The sequence below is a fragment of the Sinohyriopsis cumingii genome, chromosome 8 (assembly GCF_028554795.1).
Source record: "Sinohyriopsis cumingii isolate HCF-2022 chromosome 8, ASM2855479v2, whole genome shotgun sequence".
Classification (NCBI taxonomy): domain Eukaryota; kingdom Metazoa; phylum Mollusca; class Bivalvia; order Unionida; family Unionidae; genus Sinohyriopsis; species Sinohyriopsis cumingii.
In genome coordinates, this window is record NC_142968.1 from 35,675,076 (window position 1) to 35,688,643 (window position 13,568).

General features: G+C 37.0%; 1 long non-coding RNA gene across 2 annotated transcripts in view; it reads left to right on the forward strand.

Moving 5' to 3' along the window:
* LOC149793287 (uncharacterized) overlaps window positions 1-13,568 on the forward strand; it is a 150,958-nt gene that overhangs the window by 22,281 nt on the left and 115,109 nt on the right. The window contains exon 2 of one of the 2 annotated variants that reach the window (XR_016422546.1): window positions 511-774. The exons of the other annotated variant lie outside the window; for it this stretch is intronic. This is a non-coding gene — a long non-coding RNA (uncharacterized LOC149793287). The remainder of the gene's footprint in view (window positions 1-510; window positions 775-13,568) is intronic. 2 annotated transcript variants of the gene reach the window in all.

Here is a 13,568-nt window from a genome sequence, read left to right on the forward strand (position 1 = left end):
CTGCTTTCGATTAAAATCGGTTCACCCACGGATGTGGCCGATCATCATCAGACTAATTCCTACACATGTGAAAAATGGTACGGATTCCCAGGACGAGAAAGAAATTACAGGGCTCGTAATGTGATGAATGGTCGATATAATCTAACTATATGTTCCTTATATTTTGATGTTGTTCAACTTTATACATTGCTTACATATTTGCATGGCACGTTTAAGAAAACTCACTGAGAATACGAACGTAAATCTCATACTCATATGTAATTTATTAATTGTCCCTGTACAGTAGACAGGTTGTGTGCATTCTTAATGTAACTCATAATTCTTATTCAAATTCTTAGAAGATGAGCTAATTCTTTCTGACAAACAAACTATTGTTTTTCACGCTCAGCTAGACGTTTGTGTCATTGATGTTATTGATTTTGGGATCCGTTTTAAATTTAGAATTTCCTTTTAAAGCACAGCATGATTGCATCTGCATCATACTCATTGGTTTGAACTTTCATCTTCCAGTCATGTGAGGAGTGAGTTCTTTCCGGAGGCAGATCGCACAAAAGGAACTATGTACACGTGATAGAGTATCCTTTACATACGATTTAAAATCTGGATCAAACAAGTCGCCATACGATTTAAAATCTGGATAAAACAAGTCTTCACTAATTTATTGGTATGCTGCACCAATCCTAGACCTAAAGGCATCACATAGGTATTGCACAGCACTGTGTCTTGACTAGATCTAATGGAATGCTTCACCAAGCCCAGCTCTAAAGGCATCAAGTAGGTAGTACACTATCAATAAAATCCCTTGTGGCAATTGCATATTTTCACCACATCGATAAAGGTAAGTTATTTCTATTACATTCGACAATTCCGGTGAATGATATCAAAACAAAGTTTTGGATATCTTAATTCCTACTGTTACTCACAGAACTGAAGAGGGAAATGTGCAGGTGTAGTTTATTCCCAATTTTTAAACCATGCAAGACTGCCATGACCTGCTCAGCGAAAGAATGTCCATTTGTATTGCGCTTGGATCTGGTACATGTTAGTTTTAAATAATCTACATGCCATTTGTTTAACAAAAGGTGTGGGTAGAAATGAAAAATGGTAGTTAATAAAACAGAAAAAAATTCTTGTTCACTAACTTTTCAATTTTGTTCCTAAAACAAGATGCTATTCAAGATAATCATGTTAATGAGAATGAAATGGGGTTTCATGAGCAGATTAGCACTGCATCCACCCAACCTCACCCTCGAACACACAAATACACACATAAAAAGGAGCAGTGTCAGAAACCCGACCAAAGCCAGAGCAGCATACAAAAATGTTTCTAATCGCAGCAACCTCTCCAAGGGGCTAATACGAAAACACTCTGTATTATGAGAGACTAAAAACTGTAAAGGGAACCAAGTCTTTTGTTTCTAGCCTATATGCTTATTAGTTTTCCAATAGCCCCCAGTTAGGAATGCTGATAGATGGCATGTGACACCATGTGGTTGCGCTAAATAAATTAAATGTTCTAAATTTTAAATAGCCGAAGATGGTCATTACTGGCAAAAACAGGTGTTTCTGATTAAAAGAGGGGACTAGAAAATTATGCTGGAAAATTATGTGGGAAGATAGGCCAAGTACTCTAAGGAGTCGAGTCCTCTTCCGATAAAACATAATCTTTTTTTTTTTGCTGTTCGAAAGCTTGGGCATTTCACCCAGATGTCGGTCTGTTTTCTTTCCTGGTCACCAGTTTGTACTGTATGCCCGTCGTCCTGCTGGGGAGGTATTTTAGAAAAAGGGATTCGCCAGGACAGCTCCCAAAGCTAGACCGACCCAGGAAGAGATTGTATCGCCCTTATCTTGAACTGGTGCACGTATCTCTGTCTGAATTGACGCGGCGTACGCGTCAACTTTTTCTCATTCTGAGGCTTTTATTATTGCAGCAACGTCGTTTTACCAGCAGAAGCTGTACCTGAGTGTTTAATCATGGTGGCACTGCTTAAGACTAGTGTGATGATGTATCTGATATATCTTCGACTCCGTTGGCAGTTCCGCTCTCGCACTCATCGATTGTTATTAATTGACTGCGATTTTCTCAGTATGTCTATATACAATCATACCATCTTTATTTTGCTCTAGTGCCAGACGAAAACTGAAGTAGAGTTCGGAGCTGATGCCTGTCAGTGAGACCCGGACTAGGGGATAATCTTTTAACTCCTACACATATTGCTCACTATTATCGATGGGCAGATAGTGGTCCACGATCCTTTGTATACGCGCAGCAGAGACAAACCTCGCGAAAAAGCGTCATGACCTCAGTGTAGCCTTGTTTATTGTATAGGCTTTTACAGCTTCTTAATTGCTCATCTCCTTTGTCAGAAACGGTAAAATGCCAACTCACAAAGTTTTCACTACGCTCAGGAAGGCGCTAAGCTTGACTGTCAGCACTTGTCATTGTTCTAAAATATCAAGGTCATTGACAGCTTCTACCATGGTTCTTATAAAGTTTTGGAGATGGCTAACGGATAAATTGAATATAAGTAGCACGTAATCTAAGACCAGATTATTCATACTCCGACGATCATGGCTCATTGGGATGCAAGTTATAGAACAACTCTTAAAGGGTTCATATAGGGCGGTGGGGTACAGAGCTTGCCACGCAGATAAAGGATGTCTTACACAAACTGGCCATTTTGTCTCTTGAACTCTGCGTACACAAAGAGCATAAGTAAATGTTTTACACTCTACCTTTTGTGACTTTTATTGAATAAGCTACGTTACGCCTTTGCGCGTTTTTCGATCCGTCTTCCTGACTTGTGTAGCGTATAATCTTCTGTTGTGTGTTATATATTTTTTATTTGCATTGCTAGTTAGTTTTTTTTATTATTTCATTGTATGCTATTAAAATGTAACATGGTATGCCGGTTTTAACCTTGCCCAAGGTTATGCTTATTTTCTACTTGACCTGAATTATTGATTTCTTTTATTTCGGGAACAACTAATACATGGCTAAGATATTATCTATGTGTATGGGTTTAATATTAGGATCGTTATTAATAGCTGTAAACATTTATTTGTGCGTGGATTCAGGTTAATTGAATTCCTCTACAATTTACCATGCGTACCTAACATAGTTCAGGCTATGTATTATAATTTTAGTAGCATACCTTCTAATAATAACTAACATTTTATTTTGTAAATATTAACAATTTTCTCGAAGATTGTTTTCCGTTTGGTAAAAGTTATTTGGGAAATACTAATCGTGACCTGAAATTAGGTAGAGAACTCTGTAGACTTGTTACTGGAATCATTATTCATTCGTGCTTTACCATCCGAGCAGAATCAAGTTATTGTTGTGTAGAGTATTAGATCTGGAATTATTCAAATTATTTGTTCTCTTGAAATACAAAATTGCTTTGGTCGCATTCTTGGAAATAGAAAATTGAATTCATACTGACATTTTAAATAAAGATTTCTTCTTGGATTATATTTCTGTATTTCAAAAAGAGACTGTTTTACATCAACACTTTACCAGCCATCCACAGAGACATCACCACCTTCGGCTTTGGATTTCAATTGGATTTCTACTAAAATGTATTCAAAATATGTATCATTAGGACGTGTGTTTGGAATTTGGAGTATATTATGATTGAATTCTTAATACAGTTTTTTTTTCTTTCTCCATTGTAAATGACAGCCTGGCAGAGCCATTCTAAGTAATATCGTTGCTTCGGAGGTTGTGAAATCTGACAATAAGCACCTGGTTTTGATATATGGTGTTTGGGTTATTAGTCACAACGATGGTGCCCCGGCGGATGGAGCGAAATAAGCATAGATCGTCTCAGTATTGTGTCTGACACCTGTTTCTGTAACGCTGGAGATCAAGATGTTTTTTTTTAAAATTTTATTGAGTAAGCGTGTACAGTTAAGAAGGCGACGAAATGGAAGATCGTGGCTATATTAGGGCCTACCAGGAATACAAAGACGAAATAGATTAACTACCTAAGTAAATTATGCAGAATAACTGCTGACGGCAAACCTTACGTGGTCTTGCATGAGCGAGATGACAGCCTGATTGAAGCGAGAGGATGTTTTATCAACTAGGGGACTAGAACGGCGCCTGGCTAAGTTCGATGCGTATTGCAAAGTACCAGAATTTAGAAGAGCCCGAAATCAGTCTAAAGTTACGGCACAAAAAGACTGTGCTCTCGCAGTTAAGTGGTGTCAGTCCTTGTTTCAGTTAATTAACAAAAAAGACGAATTAATTGTTTTCACCATGAACACTACCAAGACAGTTTGTAGTTGTCCAAGCGATATACATCGAAAAGATGTCAACCTCGTGTGAAGCACAAAGAAATCTTGCCACAGTTTGGGAATGAATTCGGACTTAATGACAAATTAGCCCCACGTGATGATCAACATAGCTATTTCATAAATCAAATAAATCAACGTCATTTATATAACATGGTTATTAAATATTAGCTTCGGCTTCGTTTGTTTGGTTTATAACCTTTAAGAAAAGAAGTATGATATATTTTATATTCTTTAAATGTATCCAGTAGATGCAATACCACTTACTGCTTTAGATTGATACGCTGTATGATATAGAAAACAGTAAAGTAGTCAAACACTAGGAATGCTGAAAATAAAAGAACATAATAATAAATGCTACAAATATAGGAAAGGCAGATTTAAGGTTTATTCAAATTGATTGTTTAAGTGAAACTGTCCAAAACTTTAAATTCTGGTGCAACTATTACCTGAAGCACAATTAATAAAAAAATAATGAATATATACTAATTACAGCAGATTATTGGTGCTAAGACCTCACTGATTTTCGAATCCAACCACTGAATCAGCATTGCGCCAATCCAGTCTACTGGTATGTTTATCAAGTAAATAATCCTGAAATCGCTGAATTTGGGTCCGGCATTCTTAAAGCGACCGATAATTAAGTCCAATCTTTCACCCATTTTCGAGCAAGTCACAATTATCCTATCAGCATGAATCTCCCTGATTGATGAGATTTTAGTGTTTGCATAATCTATTTAGCATACCATCTGTAATAATGTGATTTTAATTCTTCTTTCATGCCTTATTTATTGCAAAGATTTATTGTTGAAATTGGTTCGTACATACGGCTGGATAAAGCAATGTGTTATTCTACTGTGTATCAATCTAGTTAGCATCTTCTCAGATTTATGGATTTTGAACACATGAAATGAGGACACTAATAATAGCATTGAACAAGATGCGGCTGGTCGCATTTGAAATTATAACATTATCTAAACCTATTCTGATCTATGCTTAATTTTGTTAGTTCCTTGGTTGTGAGAAATTACTGATGGTGCAACTGTATGGACAATGCTTAATGAAAGATCGTTATGGTTTCCAGCTGCATCGGCTTCCACTGATGGTGAGTGCAAGTGATTGCTCTTAAAAGGTGTTTGATTTATGATCATGCAAGTGGCATCACTATTTTTAGCATCAGAGCGACCGTCATATGATATCGACATAGTTTTGCTAATCTGCCTTATTCATTTGCAGAATTTTTGGAGGTTAATCTATGAAATTGAGTACCTTCGAATAAGCAGACTATGACATTCAGATCTGCGAATTTAAGTACCCAATAAAATGTCTTCCTAGCAAAACCACGAAAACTGAGACTCTTGAAAAATGATACCACAACAAATTTGCAGACCTGTCATAGTCACACTGCTTGCGATGAAAATCGGATAGAGGAGTGCGCTGTGTGTCTTTCCCTTAGCAGTCACTACCGATAAGGTGAAAGGGCCGCTGAGAAGCCTTGGCAACGAAACCACCCAGCATGTGCATCGCAGAGAAGAGGCAAAAATAACCCCAAATCTTCCAAAACGAGATAAACACCGTTCTTGGATACCGGTATCAACTTGCTACCGCAGGGTATACCGATGATGCGCACAAGTTCCAGACCTTCCAGAGCATCTCAGCCATTTCACTTTGATCCAGTCCCAAAGATCTCGCTGTGTTACTGCTCCGTAAATGAATGCTACACTTGAGTGGTACATTAGTTGGTTAATGTTCAAGACATAGACGATGCATGAGGCTGTCGCATACTGCCATCCTCTAGACGCCTCGAGCATTTCGTATCTTATTTTCGCCGGACATGATGGGCTATCTGCAGCATATGTCCTGAAAATTCTCTATAAACTTGCCGTTGACAGTTGCATGTGTCTTAGAAATACTCTTCCTCTTAGTGTCCCAGTAAAAATCTTCCGTTTCGATGTTGAGCAAAAAGCCGCTATCGAGGAACTGATCCTTTCGTCATACATATTTAAAGTAATAGTCATACTTCAACAACATCAGCCGCTTGCTTAGATACAGGATGGACATTCCGTAGTACTTTGGCTGGCTAGGAAGGACTTCGTTCTATGAATCGCGACAGGATTGAATATTTTGACCCTCTGGAACGCCTGATCGGCAACTAGATGTCGCAAATTGTCTCCCTCGCCTTTCGACCTAACTAGGTCCACCTGTATTGCTTTATTAGGTTGTTATTGATCTTTGCAAAGACATACCTTTTAAGAGTTTGTAGAAGTATTTGTTTCAAACTAATATTTCGCTTGAGTTATCAGGTCAGTGTACAGCTGGATCTATTTTGCCTACCACGCGCTTTTGCGGTGAATCGTGTTGAGGGACATCCCAAGGCCAGCGTAAAGCTCTAGGTTGCACTATTGGACTATACAGAGCTCCTATCTACGTACACTGTGGAATATCTTAGTTCTTTCAACAAACGTAACCACATTTACCCAGATTGTTAACTAAGTAACTTTCATAGTCGCGGCGCCATCTATCTGGTACACACGCTATCTATCTGGTACACAAGTGTTCGCAGATAGTCGCTGTGAGCATCATGAAGCTCATCGGGATAAGTGAGGTCTACCTCGAGAACGTAACCATTTAGTGAGTCCTCCGCGACCGCCGCGAGAATGGAAGAGTGTTCAATCCCCACCTCTAACCCTGTCAGTTGGTAATGCATCATCGCTTGATTATAGAACTTGTTTACAAATCGATTTGGGCGAGCACTTTTTGTCTGCCCGCTATCATGACCTGTGCAACTCGGGTTGTTCGCTACTGTCTGCTGGTCAATCGCAATGCCGCCTCCGAGTCTAGTATCAATAAATAGGTGCTGGTAAATGTCCGTCAACAGCTCCAGATTATCATAAGAATTAGTTATAAATTAGGTCTTATTCAGTAGATCACCCCGGCCTTTTTCTGACGACATATAATATTGGTCTTTGTCTAGGCCGTATACGAGGGCTTTAGCAACACAGAAGTTAATGGGAAATGAAACATCGTTTAAGCTGCTCCGGGGAGGGGGTACTGTACTAGATTTAACCTTTCACATTTACTAGGGATTCTCTATAGAAAGAAGCGTCGATTAGGCTGTAGCACTGAATCCGAAAACCTTGTTGCATGACATCTGATGCGTACATAAGCTAGCAAAGCAAGCCTCAATATTTTACACCTCCAGTGTTATGTAAGACCTGCTTGTGACGTCACATATCAATGACACGTGTTCTAAACGTATACTAGCAATGGACATATTATTTGTTGCCTTAACACCAAAAATGTAGTGTTAAACTTGGTTTTCTTTGTTAATGAAATGACTCTTGCAGCATATAGTTGTCTATTGTGACTTCTGTATACATGACCTTTGTTGTCATCTGTAATACTTTATCCTAGAAATTATAGCTTGCTCTTATGACCAGACCCTTGTTGGTGACGCAAATGACTTTGAAATTATTAAGAATGAAGCTTATCTGCCTGGCATTCAACTATTCCAGTAGTAAGTTCCTGAAATGTTCTTAGGATTCTGCGGATTTACTGGAATTTGTTAGAGTAATCCGACGACCACTGCTGTCTGAGCAGTAAGGTTGCAGATAACATGTCATCATGGTATCATTAAATATTCCGAACACAAGATAATAATTTGGATAAAGAAATTATAAAATTAATACAACATATGATGTATGCTAGACCGAGTATTCGCCGAATATAAGCATGAAGTTCACACTATGTTTGTAAACCAGATGTCATAGCCAAACTTTACAAACATGAGAAGTCAGTATAGAAGCAGGCGCCAAAAGAAATCATATTTGCAAGAGATATCCTGATTGATTTGCGAAATCCTGTTGTCAAACAGTCATTTATTTTGTTGTACCAATGACCTTCAAACCCTTGCTATCGGATTGATCGAGAACTGAGGTAAAGTCTTATTTGCGAATAACAATTGGTATAATGAACGCTATAAACAGCCAATAAACGATTTATACGGAATGTCAGAATGTCGTTTGAAAGGTAATAGCACGGTATGAGGAAGCCAGACATACTCAGATTATTACATTTACCTAGAACTCCTCTGCATTCTCCTTTTCGCATTGACATGTGTAGCCTGTAATTTTATTAATTGTCCACAAGAAATAAAGCAAATGAGATCAATAAAGACGGGAAAGATTTTGATTGAGAGAGACAATTGGGCGATAATATTAGCTTTATTGATGACGTTGAGAACAAGAATTAAAAACCCCGATATACATCTTCCATTTGTAGAACTGAGAAAACATAACTCCCAAGAATAAGAACTTATATTTCCTTTTAATTACTTTATTTAAAGTTAAGTTCCCTTCATCGCAAAGAAAGAGACTAGCAAACAGTGACAAAAAAGACTTTGTGTAAAGCAAATTAGACAAAATTTACAGTCATTCAGATTGCATTCAGTCATGATTACATTGATACAAATATCAGAATATATTAGTACCAGATGGTTAAAATATATCATTACAAAGAGAGGATAAGTTTAGTACTTCAGGTAGACAAAAAGGAACAAATTTCTAGTGAGATCAATTAGCAGGAAAACCTGAAGATCTCCTACACATTTTAAGGTCAATTAACAATCATTCAATGCAAAAGGCGATAACATTTGTCTACAAAAGCGTCAGACATACAAAGACATGGCAAATCAGTATATGAAGGTGCCTTGACAGAATCATTGTTAGACGTGGCAACATTTGGCCTAAATATCAAATTATACATTTCAATGGACTGGCGAATGCTTTCTAATTGCTGCAGAAAGTAGCTTTTTACGGCGTTCGTCACATTGGATTGTTAAAATTGTAACAATAATTTATCATTAATACACATTCATTGTGATATTGAGCTGTATCCTAATATAGTACAGAAAGGTATTAAGATATCTTTATTACTATTCTGAAAGCCCAGTTTCCTATTCAAATATAATACACTGTTCGAAAAAATTCGATCGATGAAATATTAATTATATTATGCCTAAACGAAAGAATGCTTAATAGAACAATCTACCTATGACGAAACATATGCAAGGGGGAAATTTGTTTGTTAGTTGTTTTGATGGCCATATTCAAATAAACATTATAGATATGCAAGTATGTAGAACATTCAACATAACGAACATAAATTCCTTTGGAGGGTTTTGAACAGGTCGTATTTGTGTGTAAATTTAGCAGTGTAGTTCGGTTTGTTTCCATTATTTGAATCTAATTATATTTCGCTCCATTTAATCCTATGGCTTAGCTTTTTTAATACATAATTTTTTTGTCGGTTAAGATCCAGTGTGTTATAAAAGGATCAACTTAAATGGGCCTAATTAAATTATACTAGTCAACTTTAGGACTTCATCCAATTCCATATTTCTTGCGGAACATTCCAAATATCATTAATAAAGCATCTCTTGAATCGAATTCGGTTATCCTGTTGGTTCTGTAGCCAATTTTACTGGCCCTTCTGTTCAATGTTTCTGAATGAAGTCAGCAGTTTGTAAAATAGACCCAAAAAACAATCAATACGCCACCCAACCCAAAACACATTGTGTTTGCACTGCTTAAATCATATCAATCATCTACGTGATTTTATTCGTTGTTTGTCATTATCCTTTTCCCAACAATTATTCAAATCAGGAATGGATGGAACGTTAGTCGCAAAGGATGATCCTGCTAGGATAGCAGCATCTGAGAATGACTTTGAGATTTTTGCTACGCTTGTATTGATAAAGACCTCATATACTTTCCTGAATTGCTGTATGTCCATTTCTTCCAACATCTTGGCAGCTGCTCTTGTTGTACGCGTAATACATTAGTATTACAGTTACTACTGTGATTGTCTTATTTGCATTCTCCAGTTGTGAGGGAAATGCTGATATTGCTTTCTTGTGTGAATCCCCATTACTTTCAGGATGTGTCTGATCCATTTAACAACGATGAAGAAGTCAAAAGGCAGTGACCGTCATGTTGATTTACATTAAGAGCGTGCGAGTGATATTATATTTAGACTGTCTCAATGGATACATTATGATTTGTTTAAAATATGTGAACAATAATATTAATGAGACAACACGTCATAAATCATCACACATGGGAACAACTGTGTCATTTTCTAAATTATGTTAAAGCCCATATGTCGCCGTGACTTGCAAAATGTTGTATAGGCCAAATCATAATAATACTGAAACTTAGTGGACCTAAACATTGTTGGGTTCCATTAAATACAAGATAGTTTCGAAGCGTCATCACATTATGATCCATGCAACTTCTCCCTCCAAATGAGAAATTTTGCCATTGTTCACATGTGTATAAATTAATACATAGCCAACACCAAGCTATGTCGGATTGTCTTTAGAAAAAGTTAAACTCTTTATGTATTTCAGCGTCCCAGCTGATCACAAATATTCATCCGAGCCTTTTTTATCTAATGCACTCTTTTTCTTCTTAGATTCACTTACAATTAGCGGGCTTGCCTCTCTGCATTACCTCTCAAATTAATTTGTGTGCCACAATCAAATGTTATTGTTATTAGATTAATTTCTAGAGGAATATGTCGAATTTATCACATTACTACTTTTGGAGCACTTACGAAAAGTGATGAAATTACGAGTGCCTTTATTGACTGAAATAAGGTGTGACACTTCTTACTTCTAAACAGACTATTTTGATCATCAAGTTAGGAATGCGCCACCAAGAGGATGAGTCTATCTTTACGTTCAATGCATGTATAAATATGTGGCATTATACTGATGAGTCATTCTAGTTGCCGATTTGTGATAAGAGCTTGACCGTTTGTTCCCGTGACCTTTGCCAGTAACTACGTAATTACTAAATCTGTTGAGTGGTCTCAGTATTTTAAGAATAGTTCTTATGATAATCTGGCCTTTATAAACATGAAAAGTTAACCCATTGTGTGACTTCTCCAGTTTGAGCACGATGAAGTTATGTTGCAGTGCAGCCAATGCACTTACAAATATGTTGGTATGCTGATCAATATACACTTACCAATAGTTACTCGATTTTCACTGTCTGTAATTCTTTTGACTGTTTTTGGTCACTAGTGCCCCTATTCCGTACATGTGCGAGAAGTTGGTGGCTTTTCATTTCCAACACCACCATTTCGAACGCACTTTCTTCGATAGCCATCTAGTAGTAAATGTTCTGATACTCCTTTTGCCAACCAATAATTTTCGAGTAGATACGTGTTCATGAATGTAATCTTATTATTTCACTAGTTCCACCCGAGACGCCTATCGTGTGCTTTTGATATACATCTGACACTAGTTCCGATTTGCGTACCTATGATGGTTGTCGTGGTTACAATTCCAAAACATCAAGGCCAACGGTTGTTGCTTCAGCGAGTCCACAAATAGTATAATGAGGAGCGCGGTTCGTTTTGTGATTTCATCTCGCCACTGTTTCCTCATCGATTATTATCTCAATCAGATTAGTTTTAGGGTCGATCATAGTTCTTCTAATATAAATGATGTGATTGCGATGTATTTAATGCTCAACAAACTGTCCTTCTTCAGGTGCAACACGCACACGCACTTCTAGCCGATTATTCATTTTACTGGTTTATCATTCATGCCACCAAAAATATATCTTTCGGGGAAACATAAATTTCTGATTCTGAGTTCTTGGGGTCTGGCATTACGTTCATATAAAACAATACTGATTAAACTATTGAATCGTTTCAGAAACGATTGTCCTTCTTGTCGCCCATAAACTGTTATACTAACCGGTGTGTCCCTGTTTAAAAAAAATGAGATTTTTCTATGCATCGGGGTGGTGTTTCCGTTGAATTCTACCTCATCCTTGTAGAAACAATCCCTTAATGATTTTTACGCCTGTCTGTGTATTCTGTAACTGGGTATCTTCATTTGCTGATGATATGACTCCAAGCTGGCTTCGAATATGTAGTGGTAAATTAGTGTGATGCCAGCGGTCTATTTCTATCTACCCCCATATTATATTGGAGCGTATCCGAGGTCGGATAATACCACAATGAAACAAATATTGGCTGACAAGTGGAACGTAATTGCTATCAATATTAGCATCCATTTTGTCAGCTGATCCAACACAATGTCCACAAATGTAAGCACAATCGTAAACACAAATTCCAAAATCTATAATGTAGTCATCCTGAAAGATGCGGAATCCGTCAAACTGAATTTGATCTCTGGTGATTAATATTTATTATGCTTCTACAACGACATATGGTGACACGAAATGTGTAACGTTGCTTGTGTACTGACTCCATAATTTCTGTATCCTTGCATATGAATCTCTTCTCGCAAAACTCATGACATAGCATCTCCCGCTTTGACTCTTCATTTTCTGAATATATCTCACTCATACGAAAAAGTGAGCCAGGACCTTCCATATAATAAAACGATAATGGCATCTCTTTAAGTAATTTATCCTTGGTGATCGTCGCTACTACTACTATATTCAATAATTCTGTCATTGCGATCATTGGAGTAGTCGCTACTCTATTAATTATCTACACTGGGTGATCTAGTCAACGTCAGCGGCTTCATCGTTTTTTTTAACAATATGATGTAATGTCTTTTCTGTCAGATTTTGTTAAAAGCTTCATCAAGTCTACGTTGACTCTGTTCCTCAATTGATTAATTTATTAAAATATCGGGATACATATTGGAAAATAATACATGTTGTTAGCATCTTTGACAAATTTGTATGATTTATTTAAGCCGAATAGTGATTTAAAGGTTTCCATAACGTTACGCGTACCCCATTGTACGGGTAATCTCCTTCCGGCATTGGATATGCTCCTACATTCTTCCAAAATACTGTATACATTAGTCTGTGAACTTTGTGCCGTTTATATGACATACGCTGCGATAATCCTCAAACATAATTTATTCTTATAATATATTCTCTAATATAATATATTCTGTTAATATTTTCCCATATAACATAATCTGTAAACATATTATAGTCATAATTTTCTAATACAATCTGTACAAAATATATGGTATAGAAATATAGCCGTAATCAATACAAACTAATATCATAAAAGAAATATATATTCTGAGAGAGAGAGAGAGAGAGAGAGATCGGTAGGTAGTATATAGATAAAGATATATAGATAGATGGCTAGAGAGACAGAAAGAGAGAGAATAAGAGATACTGGGGTTTAATACGGGGGTTTAAGGAACTATGGCCCTGGTTTGTTTCGAAAATAGATGCTGGTTGTTTGTAGGTTCGTATATACAA